The sequence below is a fragment of the Neofelis nebulosa genome, chromosome X (assembly GCF_028018385.1).
Source record: "Neofelis nebulosa isolate mNeoNeb1 chromosome X, mNeoNeb1.pri, whole genome shotgun sequence".
NCBI lineage: Eukaryota > Metazoa > Chordata > Mammalia > Carnivora > Felidae > Neofelis > Neofelis nebulosa.
Window position 1 is genome coordinate 98,786,234 of NC_080800.1, and position 12,212 is coordinate 98,798,445.

Sequence of the window (12,212 nt, forward strand, 5' to 3'; positions counted from 1 at the left end):
AGAAATGTGTACGTGTGTTCCTCAAAAGGCACGTACGAGAGTTTTTTGGCAGCATTAATAGACCTTACACTTGAGTCACCCAAAATGTTGGTCAGCAGGCAGTAGAAAAGATGAAAAATTGTAATATAGCCATACAATGGAATACTATTCAGCAATGAAAATTAACGAACTGCAGTTCCATTCAACAACATGAATGAACCTTACAAACATAAGAATGATACAAACAAGACAAGAACAAATACAGTCGACCCCTGAACAACATGAGTTTCAGCTGCACGGGTCCACTTCTATGCAGATTTTTTCAATAAATACAGCACAGGACTGTGAGTGTATTTTCTCTTCCTTATGACTTTCTTAATAACATTTTCTTTTCTCTACCTTAATTATGAGAAGACAGTATATCATTCACATGACATACAAAATATGTGTTCATCGACTGTTCTGGTTATTGATAAGGCTTCCAACCAACAGTAGGCTATTAGTAGTTAAGTTTTGGAGGAGTCAAAAGTTACAGGTGGATTTTTTGACTGCACAGGGAGTCAGCGTCCCAACCCCTGTGTTGTTGAAGGGTCAATTATATTACATATATACCGTATATCACATACCGTATGACCCCATGTATATATAGTTGAAAAACAAGTAAAGTTGAAAAACATTGTTTAAGGAATCATATATAGGTGGTAGCTATAAAGCAAAGTAAGGGCATGATTAACCCAAAAGCTAGGATATTGGTTATTTCTTGGAAGAGGAAAGGTGGGAGCAATGAGGAAGGCACACATGGGAGGACTTTTTCTACTTTTTCCAATTTTTTATTATGGATATTTTCACAGACATAGGAAAAATTGAAAAAAAATAACACAATTAATACTCATGCACCCTCCAGTTAGATGTAATAATTGGTAACATTTTGGTATTTGTTTTATATCCTTCTGTGTATACATACATGCATATATATTTTTTTAATTTTTAAATTTTTTTAACGTTTATTCATTTTTTGAGACACAGAGAGAGACAGAGTGTGAGTGGGGGAGGGGCAGAGAGAGAGGGCGACACAGAATCTGAAGCAGGCTCCAGGCTCTAAACTGAGCACAGAGCCCAACGCGGGGCTCAAACTCACGGACCGTGAGATCATGACCTGAGCTGAAGTTGGAAGCTTAACCGACTAAGCCACCCAGGCACCCCTATTTTTTTTTTTAATTTTTAAAGAGAGAGAGGGAGAGAGATCATGAGTGGGTAGAGGGGCAGAGGGCAAAAGAGAGAGAGAGAGAGAGAGAGAGAGAGAGAGAGAGAGAGAGAGAGAATCTCAAGCAGGCTCCACGCTCAGCACAGAGCCCAATGTGGGGCTCAAACCCACAACCCTGGAATCACGACCCAAGCCGAAATCAGGAGTCGGACACTCAACCGACCGAGCCACCCAGGCACCCCTACATATATATATTTTAACAACTTTATTGACACACAATTAACAGCCCATACAGTTTACCCATTTTTAGTCTACAACTGATGGTTTTTAGTATCGTCACAGATACATGCAGCCATCACCGTATTCAATTTTCGAACATTTTCATCACCTCAGAAAGAAATTCCATACTTTCAGCTATTAACTCCCCATCCCTCCATCCTCCCAGCCCTAAGCAAGCACGAATATTCTTTCTGTCTCTGTAGATTTGCCTATTCTGGGCATTTCATATCCATGGAATCATATACGTGGTTGTTTTTGCAATTAGCTTCTTTCACTTAGAATAATGTTTTCAAGTTTCATATATGTTGTAGCATGTGTCGGACCTTGCATTAGTCTGTTTCGGCTGCCATAACAAAATGCCACGCACTGGGTGGCTCAAACGGTTCTGGAAACTGGAGGTCCAAGATCAAGGTGCCAGCAGGTTTGGTTTCTGGTGAGGCCTCTCTCCTCAGCTTGCAGATGGCTGCATTTTTGCTAGGTCCTCACATGGCCTTTGCTCTGCGTGCCTGCAGAGAGAGAGAGAGAGAGAGGTTTCTCTGGTATCTCTTCCTCTTCTTATAAGGCTGCCAGTCCTATCCGACTAAGGCACCACCATTCTGACCTTATTTAATCTTTATTATCTCCTTAAAGGCTCTGTGTCCAAATACAGTCCCATTGGAGGTCAGGGTTTTCAACATACACATTTTTGGGGGGACACAATTCAGTCTGTAACAGTACAGCATTCCTATTTGTGACTGAATGATGTTCCATTATATAGATAGATCACATTTTGTGTATCTATTCATCAGTTGATGGACATTCGGGTTTTTTCCACCTTTTATCTATTACGAATACCGCTACCATAAACAGTGGTGTACAAGTTTATGTGTCGACATGTGTGTTCATTTCTCCCGGGTTGTATCCCTAGGAGTTGAATGGCTGGTTCATGTGGTAACTCTATGTTTAGCCATTTGAGGAACTGACAAACTGTTTTCTTTTTTAAAAAATTTATTTTTTAATTTCCATCCAAGTTAGTTAGCATATAGTGCAACAATGATTTCAGGAGTAGATTCCTTAGTGTCCTTGACCCATTTAGCCCATCCTCCCTCCCACAACCCCCCCCCCCAGTAACCCTCTGTTTGTTCTCCATATTTAAAAGTCTCTTATGTTTTGTCCCCCTCCCTGTTTTTATATTATTTTGGCTTCCCTTCCCTTATGTTCATCTGTTTTGTCTCTTAAAGTCCTCATATGAGTGAAGTCATGATATTTGTCTTTCTCTAATTTCCCTTAGCATAATACCCTCTAGTTCCATCCATGTAGTTGCAAATGGCAAGATTTCATTCTTTTTTGATTGCCGAGTAATACTCTATTGTGTATATATACCACATCTTCTTTATCCATTCATTCGTCGATGGACATTTTGGGCTCTTTCCATACTTTGGCTATTGTTGGTAGTGCTGCTGGAAACATTGGGGTGCATGTGCCCCTTTGAAACAGCTGCCTGTATCCCGTGGATAAATACCTAGTAGTGCAATTGCTGGGTCATAGGGTAGTTCTATTTTTAGCTTTAGCTCCATACTGTTTTCCAGAGTGGCTGCACCAGCACTGCAAAAGAGATCCTCTCTCTCCGCATCCTCGCCAACATCTGCTGTTGCCTGAATTGTGAACGTTACCCATTCTGACAGGTATGAGGTGGTATCTCATCGTGGTTTTGATCTGTACTTCCCTGATGATGAGTGATGTTGCATATTTTTTCATGTGTCGGTCGGCCATCTGGATATCTTCTTTGGAGAAGTGTCTATTCATGTCTTTTGTCCATTTCTTCACTGGATTATTTGGGTTTTTTTTTTTTTTTTTGAGAGTTGAGTTTGATAAGTTCTTTATAGATTTTGGATACTGACCCTTTATCTGGAAGTGTCTCTTCATGTCTTTTGCCCATTTCTTCACTGGATTATTTGTTTTTTTGGGTGTTGAGTTTAACAGGTTCTTTATAGATTTTGGATACTAACCCTTTATCTGATATGTTATTTGAAAATATCTTCTCTCATTCCATCGGTTACATTTTAGTTTTGCTGATTGTTTCTTTCGCCGTGCAGAAGCTTTTTATTTTGAGGAGGTCCCAATAGTTCATTTTTGCTTTTGTTTCTCTTGCCTCTGGAGACGTGTTGAGTAAGAAGTTGCTGCAGTCAAGGTCAAAGAGGTTTTTGCCTGCTTTCTCCTCGAGGATTTTGATGGCTTCCTGTCTTGCATTTAGGTCTTTCATCCATTTTGAGTTTATTTTTGTGTATTGTGTAAGAGAGTGGTCCAGGTTCATTCTTCTGCATGTCGCTCTCCAGTTTTCCCAGCACCACTTGCTGGAGAGATTGTCTTTATTCCGTTGGATATTCTTTCCTGCTTTGTCAAAGATTAGTTGGCCATACATTTGTGGGTCCATTTCTGGGTTCTCTATCCTGTTCCATTGATCTGTCTGTTCTTGTGCCAGTACCACACTGTCTTGATGATTGCAGCTTTGCAGTATAGTTTGAAGTCCGGGATTGTGATGCCTCCCGCTTTGGTTTTCTTTTTCAAGATTGCTTTGGCTATTCGGGGTCTTTTCTGGTTCCATACAAATTTAGGATTGTCTGTTCCAGCTCTGTGTAGAATGCCGGTGTTATTTTGATAGGGATCGCACTGAATATGTAGATTGCTTTGGGTAGTATCGACATTTCAACGATATTTGTCCTTCCTCTCCAGGAGCATGGGATCTTCTTCCATTTTTTTGTCAGACTGTTTTCTGAAGCGGCTGCACCTTCTTACGTTCCCACCAGCAACGTACATGTGTTCTAGTTTTACCAATTCTTTGACCATTGTTACTATCTGACTTTTTAACGTTTATTTAAAAATTTTTTAATGTTTCTTTATTTTTGAGAGAGACAGACAGACAGAATGTGAGCAGGGGAGGGGCAGAGAGAGAGGGACACAGACTCAGAAGTCGGCTCCAGGCTCTGAGCTGTCAGCACAGAGCCCAGCTCGGGGCTCGAACTCACGAGCCGGGAGTTCACGACCTCACAGACGCTTAACTGACTGAACCCCCCCCAGGCACCCTTTTATTTTTTATTTTTAATTTTTAAAAACGTTTTGCTTGATTTTATTTTTGAAAGAGAGAACGTGCAAGCGGGGGAGGGGCAGAGAGAGAAGGGGACAGAGGATCCGAAGCGGGCTCTGTGCTGACAGCAGCGAGCCCCTTGTGGTGCTCAAGCTCACAAACTGCGAGATGGTGACCTGAGCTGAAGTTGGACACTCAACCGACAGGAGCCCCTCTGGGTTTTCAGTATAGTCATCTTCATTTTTACGAGTGACATCTCATTGTGGTTTCGATTTGTATTTCTTTGATCGATCACGATGTCAAGCATCTTTTTTAATGGGTTTATTGGCTATTTGTATTTGTTCTTTGGAGAAATATTTATTCAAACCCCTTGCCCAATTTTTAATTGTGTTGTCTTTGTATTATTGACTTTTAAGAGTTCTTTATATGTTCCTTGTTTCGTATTTCTTTCATTTCCTGTTCTGGTCTCAACCTGAGCCATCTAGGCGCTCCAACAACCTCCACTATCTTTGAGAGCTCCTTCAAACTAGAACTTCTCTACACTGTTGCAAATGAAGTCAGTTCCTTTGGGAAGACATTCAGAGCCCTCTGTTTATGGCCTGCTTCTCTCCCCCGAGCAAAATCTCTGATCCACGGCTCTGGAGCTGGGGGTGGAGATAATGGTGCACTTTTCTCTGAGTGGCACCTCGATTCTAGAAGCTTAGTGTTCGGTGGAACGGGGAGCGATAGCCTCAAGTTTTCTAGGCTTGCTTTTCCCAGCACAGAAGCACCACCTCACAAGCCAGCGCAAGGGTGAGTGGGATCTCCATATTTCTCAGTGGTACCATGCCCAAGATAGAGGCCTCCACCCCACACGTGGGGGGTAGGTGGAAGAAGGAAGCCTGTACCTTTCCACACTCATCGGATCCTAGCCTCAGCAACAGGTAGCTAAGGGCCAAATGAGAAACACTCACCTCTTGCCCCTCCGGAGAAAACAGCCCTCCACCGGGGAACTAGGAGAAGGCGGAGCCCTATGTCCTCAGCTGCACCAATCTGGGGTGGAGTTCCGTCCTCACGGAGCTAACAAGGGGAGATGAAAGTTCGCCTGGGTGGCTCAGTCAGTTAAGGTTCTAACTCTTGGTTTGGGCTCAGGTCACGATCTCACCCTTTTGTGAGTTCGAGCCCCACGTCGGACTCTGCGCCGCCAGCGCTGAGCCTGCTTGGGATTTTCTCTCTCCCTCTCTCTCTGCCCCTCTCCCACCGTGTGCTCTGTCTCTCTCAAAATAAATAAATAAACTTAAAAAAAAAGAAAGGGAGATGGAGGGAATGGGTCGTGGCTCAAATCCTATAGATACTCCATGTCCTCACCAAATTTTAGTAGACTTTCTTGAATAGAAGCTTCTTAATTTGTTGTATGTCCTTGGGATCATTTCTAGAGAGATTTAATGACTGCATGTATATTTTCCATAATTTTCCCCAGTTTCATCAGAGAGCCGGTCCACAGAGCTCCTCACATTGTCATGCTGGAAGTGGAACGCCTATATATATTTTTTGCTGCGCCATCTCAAAATAAGTTGCAGACATCAGGAAGCTTTATCCCTAAATACTTCAGCATGCGTCTCCCCAAATTGAGGACATTCTCCTACATAATGACAATACTATTATCATTCTTGAATAAATTAACATAATTCTATAGTATCGCCTAATAAACATGCCATATTCAAATTTCTCTAAGAATGTCTTTTATTAATCTTTTTTGGGGGGTGAGGAGAGACAATAACAAAACAAGGTTCACATGTTGCGTTTTGTTACTTTGTCCCTTTAGACTTCTTGAATTTACTATTATTTTTAAATTTTTTAATATTTTTGAGAGACAGAGACCAAGTGTGAGCGGAGGAGGGGCAGAGAGAGAAAAGGAGACACAGAATCCGAAGCAGGCTCCAGGCTCTGAGCTGTCAGCACAGAGCCCCATAAGGGCTCGGAAACCACGGACTGCAAGATCACGACCTGAGCTGAAGTTGAATGCTTAACCACTGAGCCACCCAGGCGCCCCAGAGTTCTTTAATTTAAAACAAACCTTTCGGGGCACCTGGGCGACTCAGTCGGTTAAGCATCCGACTTCGGCTCAGGTCATGATCTTACAGTTTGTGAGTTCAAGCCCCGTGTCAGACTCTGGGCTGAGAGCTCAGAGTCTGGAGCCTGCTTTGGATTCTGTGTCTCCCTCTCTCTCTCTGCCCCTCCCCTTCTCTCTCTCTCTCTCTCAAAAATAAATAAACATTAAAAAATTTTCAAACAAACCTTTCAACTTTTCTTTTTATTTATTTATTTATTTTGAGAGAGACAGAGACAGTGCAAGTGGGGGAGGGGCAGAGAGAGAGAGAGAGAATCCCAAGCAGGCTCCATGCTGCCAGCGCAGAGCCCGACTCGGGGCTCGAACTCACAAAACCATGAGATCATGACCTGAGCCGAAACCAAGAGTCGGACGCCTAACCAACTGAGCTACCCAGGCGCCTCCCAACTTTTCTTTTCTTGTTATTGATATTTTGAAGATTCCAGCTAGTGTCTTTTAGAAGTTCACATGGGGAGAAGGTTATTTCTTGAGTGCTGTCAATCTTCTATTTCTTGACCTCCGCAGTGGTGTAGCAGGGTTCTTGCACAGAGAGTCGTGACCCCGAGGCTTTTCTTTCCAGGAAGCAACTTTATTCGTGCCGGCACCGCTCAGTTGGGTTGTACCCGAAGAACTGAGCCTCGAACGCCACTTGGCGTAGTTTTTTTAAATATATTTTTTACTTCCCTGTCTCCCATTTATGGTAACATACAAACATGCAGTCTGATTAAGTGGTCTCATGTTACAAGGTCATGAGGGATGTTGTCACGTACGCATAAAACCAGGTTGCCTTGAGGTTTTTTTTTTTCTTTCCATATAGAGAGGGGACCCTACCACAGTGGTTTCCCTATGGTGTTAGCTTTTTAACATTTTTCATTAGGCTACACAATAATATTCTATGCATCAAATTTGTTTGTCATCAGTACTAAAAAGAAATGAGCTCTCATGCCACGAGAGGACCCTTAAATGAATGAATGTACTTAGAGATACCAATCTGAAAAGGTTATATACTGTATGATTCCAACTATGTAACATTCTGGAAAATGTGAAACTATGGCTACAGTGAAAAGGTCAGTGGTTGCCAAGTGTTAGGGATGGGGTGGGGATAGAGGGAGACAGAGGATTTTTAGGGCAGTGCGATTATTTTGCATGATACCCTAATGGTGGATACACAGCATTATACACTTGTCAAAATGCATAGAATGTCCAGCACCAAAAGTGAACCCTAGTGTAAACTGAACCATGGACTTTGGGTGATAATGATATGTCAGTGTAGGTCCACCGATTGTGACAAACATACCGCTGTGGTGTGGGATGTTGATAGTGAGGGAGTGGGCAGGGGATATATGGGAACTTTCTGTATTTTCCATTCAGTTTTGCTGTGAACCTAAAAAATAATCTATTTAAAAATCTGTAAGAATATTTCACAACTTTTAGAAATGGAGAAGTATCTAGAAAGGAGTGACTGTAGTTCTAGTGCTCTAAGTGTCTCACTGTTTTTAGGAGTCATGTCAATATATTCATTTTAGACTTAGTTAAGTACACTGTACTGTCAATGCCCAAATTCTTTTTTAAATTTTATTTATTTATTTATTTCTGTTTATTTATTTTTGAGAGAGAGAGAACACAAGTGGTGGAGGGGCAGAGAGGGAGACACAGAATCTGAAGCAGGCTCCAGGCTCTGAGTTGTCAGTGCAGAGCCTGCTGTGGGGCTCGAACCCACAAACTGCGAGGTCATGACCTGAACCGAAGTCAGACACTTAACCGACTGAGCCACCCCGGTGCCCCCAAAGTCCAAATTCTATGCTTTTCCATTACGTCATCCTTCCCCTCTAGAATAAAGTTAGGAGTTGTTGACTTCCCAAGGCCTCCTAGATCCAGTCCTGAGAAGTGAACAGCCAGATACAGTGCCTGGACTCATGTTTGCAGTCGTCATAGCTTCTTCCTCTTCCCTTCTTGTGAGAGTCTCCCTGCTGCCATGTTTGAGAGTTCCTTCCAAATCTCACTCTCTCCAAAGGGTTATTCTGTTCCCTTGACCTGTTGCAATAGCTGAGAGGTAATGACCTCTTCCCTCGTGCCTTCCCCTGAAGGTGATCGCCATTTGCCCCCTGCCCCGGGGAGGGACATTGACAGAAGACTTGACATACCATTGGAAAGGTCTCGGACTCGTGATCAAGGGGATTAGACTAAGAAAGAGGCCGAGCTAATGATTAAAAGGAGAGTTAGGGATGAAGTTCCCTCGCTTCTATTCCTAGCAGTACGGTACCAGCAGGGGATTGGTTTGGATAAGCGCCTGACTTTCTGATCTGTGAAACTAGGCAGGCCAATCTGTTTGGGCTCACAAAATACTTGGGGAAAAATGTTTTTGTTGATGCCGTAAGAGTGACTGACCAGAGAAGTCTGAGAATTTTTATAAATAAAACAACCATGAATCTGCTTTGTAAACACACCATTCCACAGTGTCATTTTTTCTTCTTCTTCTTCTTCTTCTTCTTCTTCTTCTTCTTCTTCTTCTTTTAGCTATGTATTTATTCATGTATTTCTTTTTGAGAACAGATTGTTTGTGTCCCTGAGTAGATGCAGGCTTTGCTGGGAGGGGAAGGAGTGGCGGTGAGTTATAAGTAAGGTGCGGGCTCTGCCTTCAAGGTTCTTACATCCTTATTGGAGAGAAAAAACATTCAGCTAGGATGAGAACGGGCGGTGGCAAACCCGTGAAATACCTCACTGGTTTGGAGACCGTGATCATTTCTTTACACACCAGAGGTGAGACTGACCTTTGAAGAAAGGGAGGAAGGTTTTGTAGCTAATTAATCATGAAAAATGAGGGCACTCCGTGGGTTCCTTAAGAGTGAAGGCTAACAGATTAGCTTACAAACGCTCTTTTGGCAGCTGTGTTTTGTCTTAAAGAACGGCTCTGCTTATGTCAACTGGGATCTGCTCTTTCAAGTTCTCAGCAGATTCTAGAAGCCTTATTTCCCTGACCCTCCTTTCTATCACCAGTGTCTCGGCCTGTCTTGGAATGTAATAGGACTCCGCTCTTTGGACGGCGTTCTACATCCTAGCCGGTTCACAAGTTTAGGTCGACCTTTCACCTAGTTAGGGCCCAGGAGTGAAGTGTGATTCCATCAAGGAAAAGTGGTAAGAGATACGATCCTATGCGGACAGCGTCTCTCTGTGAGGCAGTGCAGGTCGAATGAGGGAAATGGGGAAAATCCTCTCTTCCGTATATTATCTTCTCCTGGTGACCAATAATTTTGTATCTGTTTGTTTCATGTCCATCTCCCCAGCTAAAGGGCAAGCTGTATGACAGTGGTGGCCATGCCTTGTTCGTTCTCTGCCAGATCCCTGGCCCCTAGCATCGTATCTGACACATGGTAAGTGTCCTATAAATGTTTGTAAATGAATGAAAAATTAATGAATTAACTGAGACCTAAATCCTGACAGGATGTGGCTGGAGACTAGCAAAAGGGGTGAGCAATCAACTGAGTTCTTCACTGGCAGCCGTGGGATGGCTGCGGGGACAGAATTGACCGTGGCAAGCAGCAGGACAGGCAAGTGGTAGTGGTTGGGAAGTGAGGGCGAGGGCAACGAAACTAACATTTGTTTAGCATCTTCTAGGCGTCTGGTGCTTTAACACGTCTGAACTCATTTACCCTTCACCACGCCAGGGCGGAGGTACTATTCAATATACAGCAAAACCTTGGTTTGCGAGCATGATTCATTCCGGAAACATGCCCGTCATCCAAAGCACTTATATCAAAGCAAATTTCCCCATAAGAAATAATGGAAGCTCAGATGATTCGTTCCATATCCTAAAAATATTCATATAAAAATGATTACAATACTATAATGTAATACAGAATAATAAAGAAAATGCAAAATATAAAGAAAAATAAATTAACCTGCACTTTGAGAACTTTCGTGGCTGGTGTGAGGGAGACCAGAGAGAAGAGGGTTATTGTGTAGGACGACTTTCACAATCACTAACGGGATCACTGCTATCTATTGGCTCAATGGAATCTTGTTCCGCATGGGGGCAATTGTAGACGCTCGCACGGATGTTGACTACAGTACAGTGTTAATACTCTGGTCCTGGGGCGCCTGGGTGGCGCAGTCGGTTAAGCGTCCGACTTCAGCCAGGTCACGATCTCGCGGTCCGTGAGTTCGAGCCCCGCGTCAGGCTCTGGGCTGACGGCTCGGAGCCTGGAGCCTGTTTCCGATTCTGTGTCTCCCTCTCTCTCTGCCCCTCCCCCGTTCATGCTCTGTCTCTCTCTGTCCCAAAAATAAATAAAAAGCGTTGAAAAAAAAATTTAAAAAAAAAATACTCTGGTCCTATGCTGTATTTAATGTAACTGGCAATAAGGCAGCAGAGGAAAGGGCTATATCTGCCGGCAGCCTGACCTAGAATGAAGCAAAGCATTCCGATGCTTCCTCTTGTCTGGAGAAGCAAAGGACTGTCCAGAGGTGCTTTGAAGGTACAAAAAAATACACTAGTGCCAGTTATGGGCACCTTCCAGCGTTCTGAAAAATCACTGATTTCTGCCAAACACCGTGGCTTGAGACCAAGCATCCGAGCATGAGAGGTGATCACCCATAATCCTGCAGTGAGAGAGAGAAAGAGAGAAGAACCATTGGCTCAGTTGTGATCATATGATATTTGGCATCTTGTGCTACTCATATTGCAAGACATCACTCATTTATCAAGTTAAAATTTATTAGAAATGTTTGCTCGTCTTGCGGAACACTCGCAGAGCAAGTTACTCGCAATCCGAGGTCTTACTGTACGTGTTACTGATGAAAACAAGATGAGACTCAGAGAGGTTGGAGCTTGTTCATGATCACTAACTAGTGTTGAGGCCGTCGTTTCCCACGGATCTCTCATGCTCCTGTGCAGTTCTGAGCTGACTGACACTGTTCTGGAGTAGCTTTTCAAGAGGATTTGTGGCGTGAACGGCTTTGGAAGACCCGGGGTCTCCCTCTGGAGCAAAGGAAAGGCACACTTACCACCCACCGTGAAAGACTCAGGTTCAGGCAGCTCAGTGTTGCTCTCCTGCAGCACAAGTCACAACAGGTGTTGGGTGTCCCCTGGCCCTTTGTGAGGAGCTCCTGTGAAATCTGGACACAAAGGGAATTGACCCAAGAAAATCTTTATACTCTGGCTACTACTATTGCTGTGACAAATAAAGTCCCTCATCACTGACCTCGGAGTCAGGCTTTTGTCAGGCAGATTCGTATTGACGGGCAGGAATTCCCAGAGGACATAAAAGCTGGAGTACCTTAGATACTTCATAAATAACCAGCTAGTTTTAGCTCTTTGGGGGATACCATACAGTGGTGAGATCCCAATATCACATTCTTGTATATTTCTTTTTTTAATGTTTATTTATTTATTTTGAGAGAGAGAGAGAGAGAGAGAGAGAGAGAGAGAATCCCAAGCGGGCTCTGTGCCGACAGCACAGAGCCCGATGAGGGACTGGATCCCAGGAACCATGAACTCGTGACCTGACCGGAGATCAAGAGTCAGATGCTCAACCGACTGAGCCACCCAGGCTCATTCCTGTCTCTTTCTAACCCCCAGATATATTGTATAAAGTGGTGTC

The 12,212-nt window shown here is 43.4% G+C and overlaps 1 long non-coding RNA gene across 2 annotated transcripts; it reads right to left on the reverse strand.

The window, feature by feature from the left end:
• Positions 1-954: 954 nt before the first annotated feature.
• Positions 955-11,965, reverse strand: LOC131502829 (uncharacterized). 2 transcript variants are annotated; one of them, XR_009257213.1, is made up of 2 exons: positions 11,617-11,965; positions 955-1,968 (listed from the first exon to the last, which is right to left on the reverse strand). It is a non-coding gene; the product is annotated as an uncharacterized LOC131502829 (long non-coding RNA). The 2 variants fall into 2 exon arrangements; XR_009257212.1 differs by lacking the exon at positions 11,617-11,965 and adding an exon at positions 11,014-11,607.
• Positions 11,966-12,212: the final 247 nt, after the last annotated feature.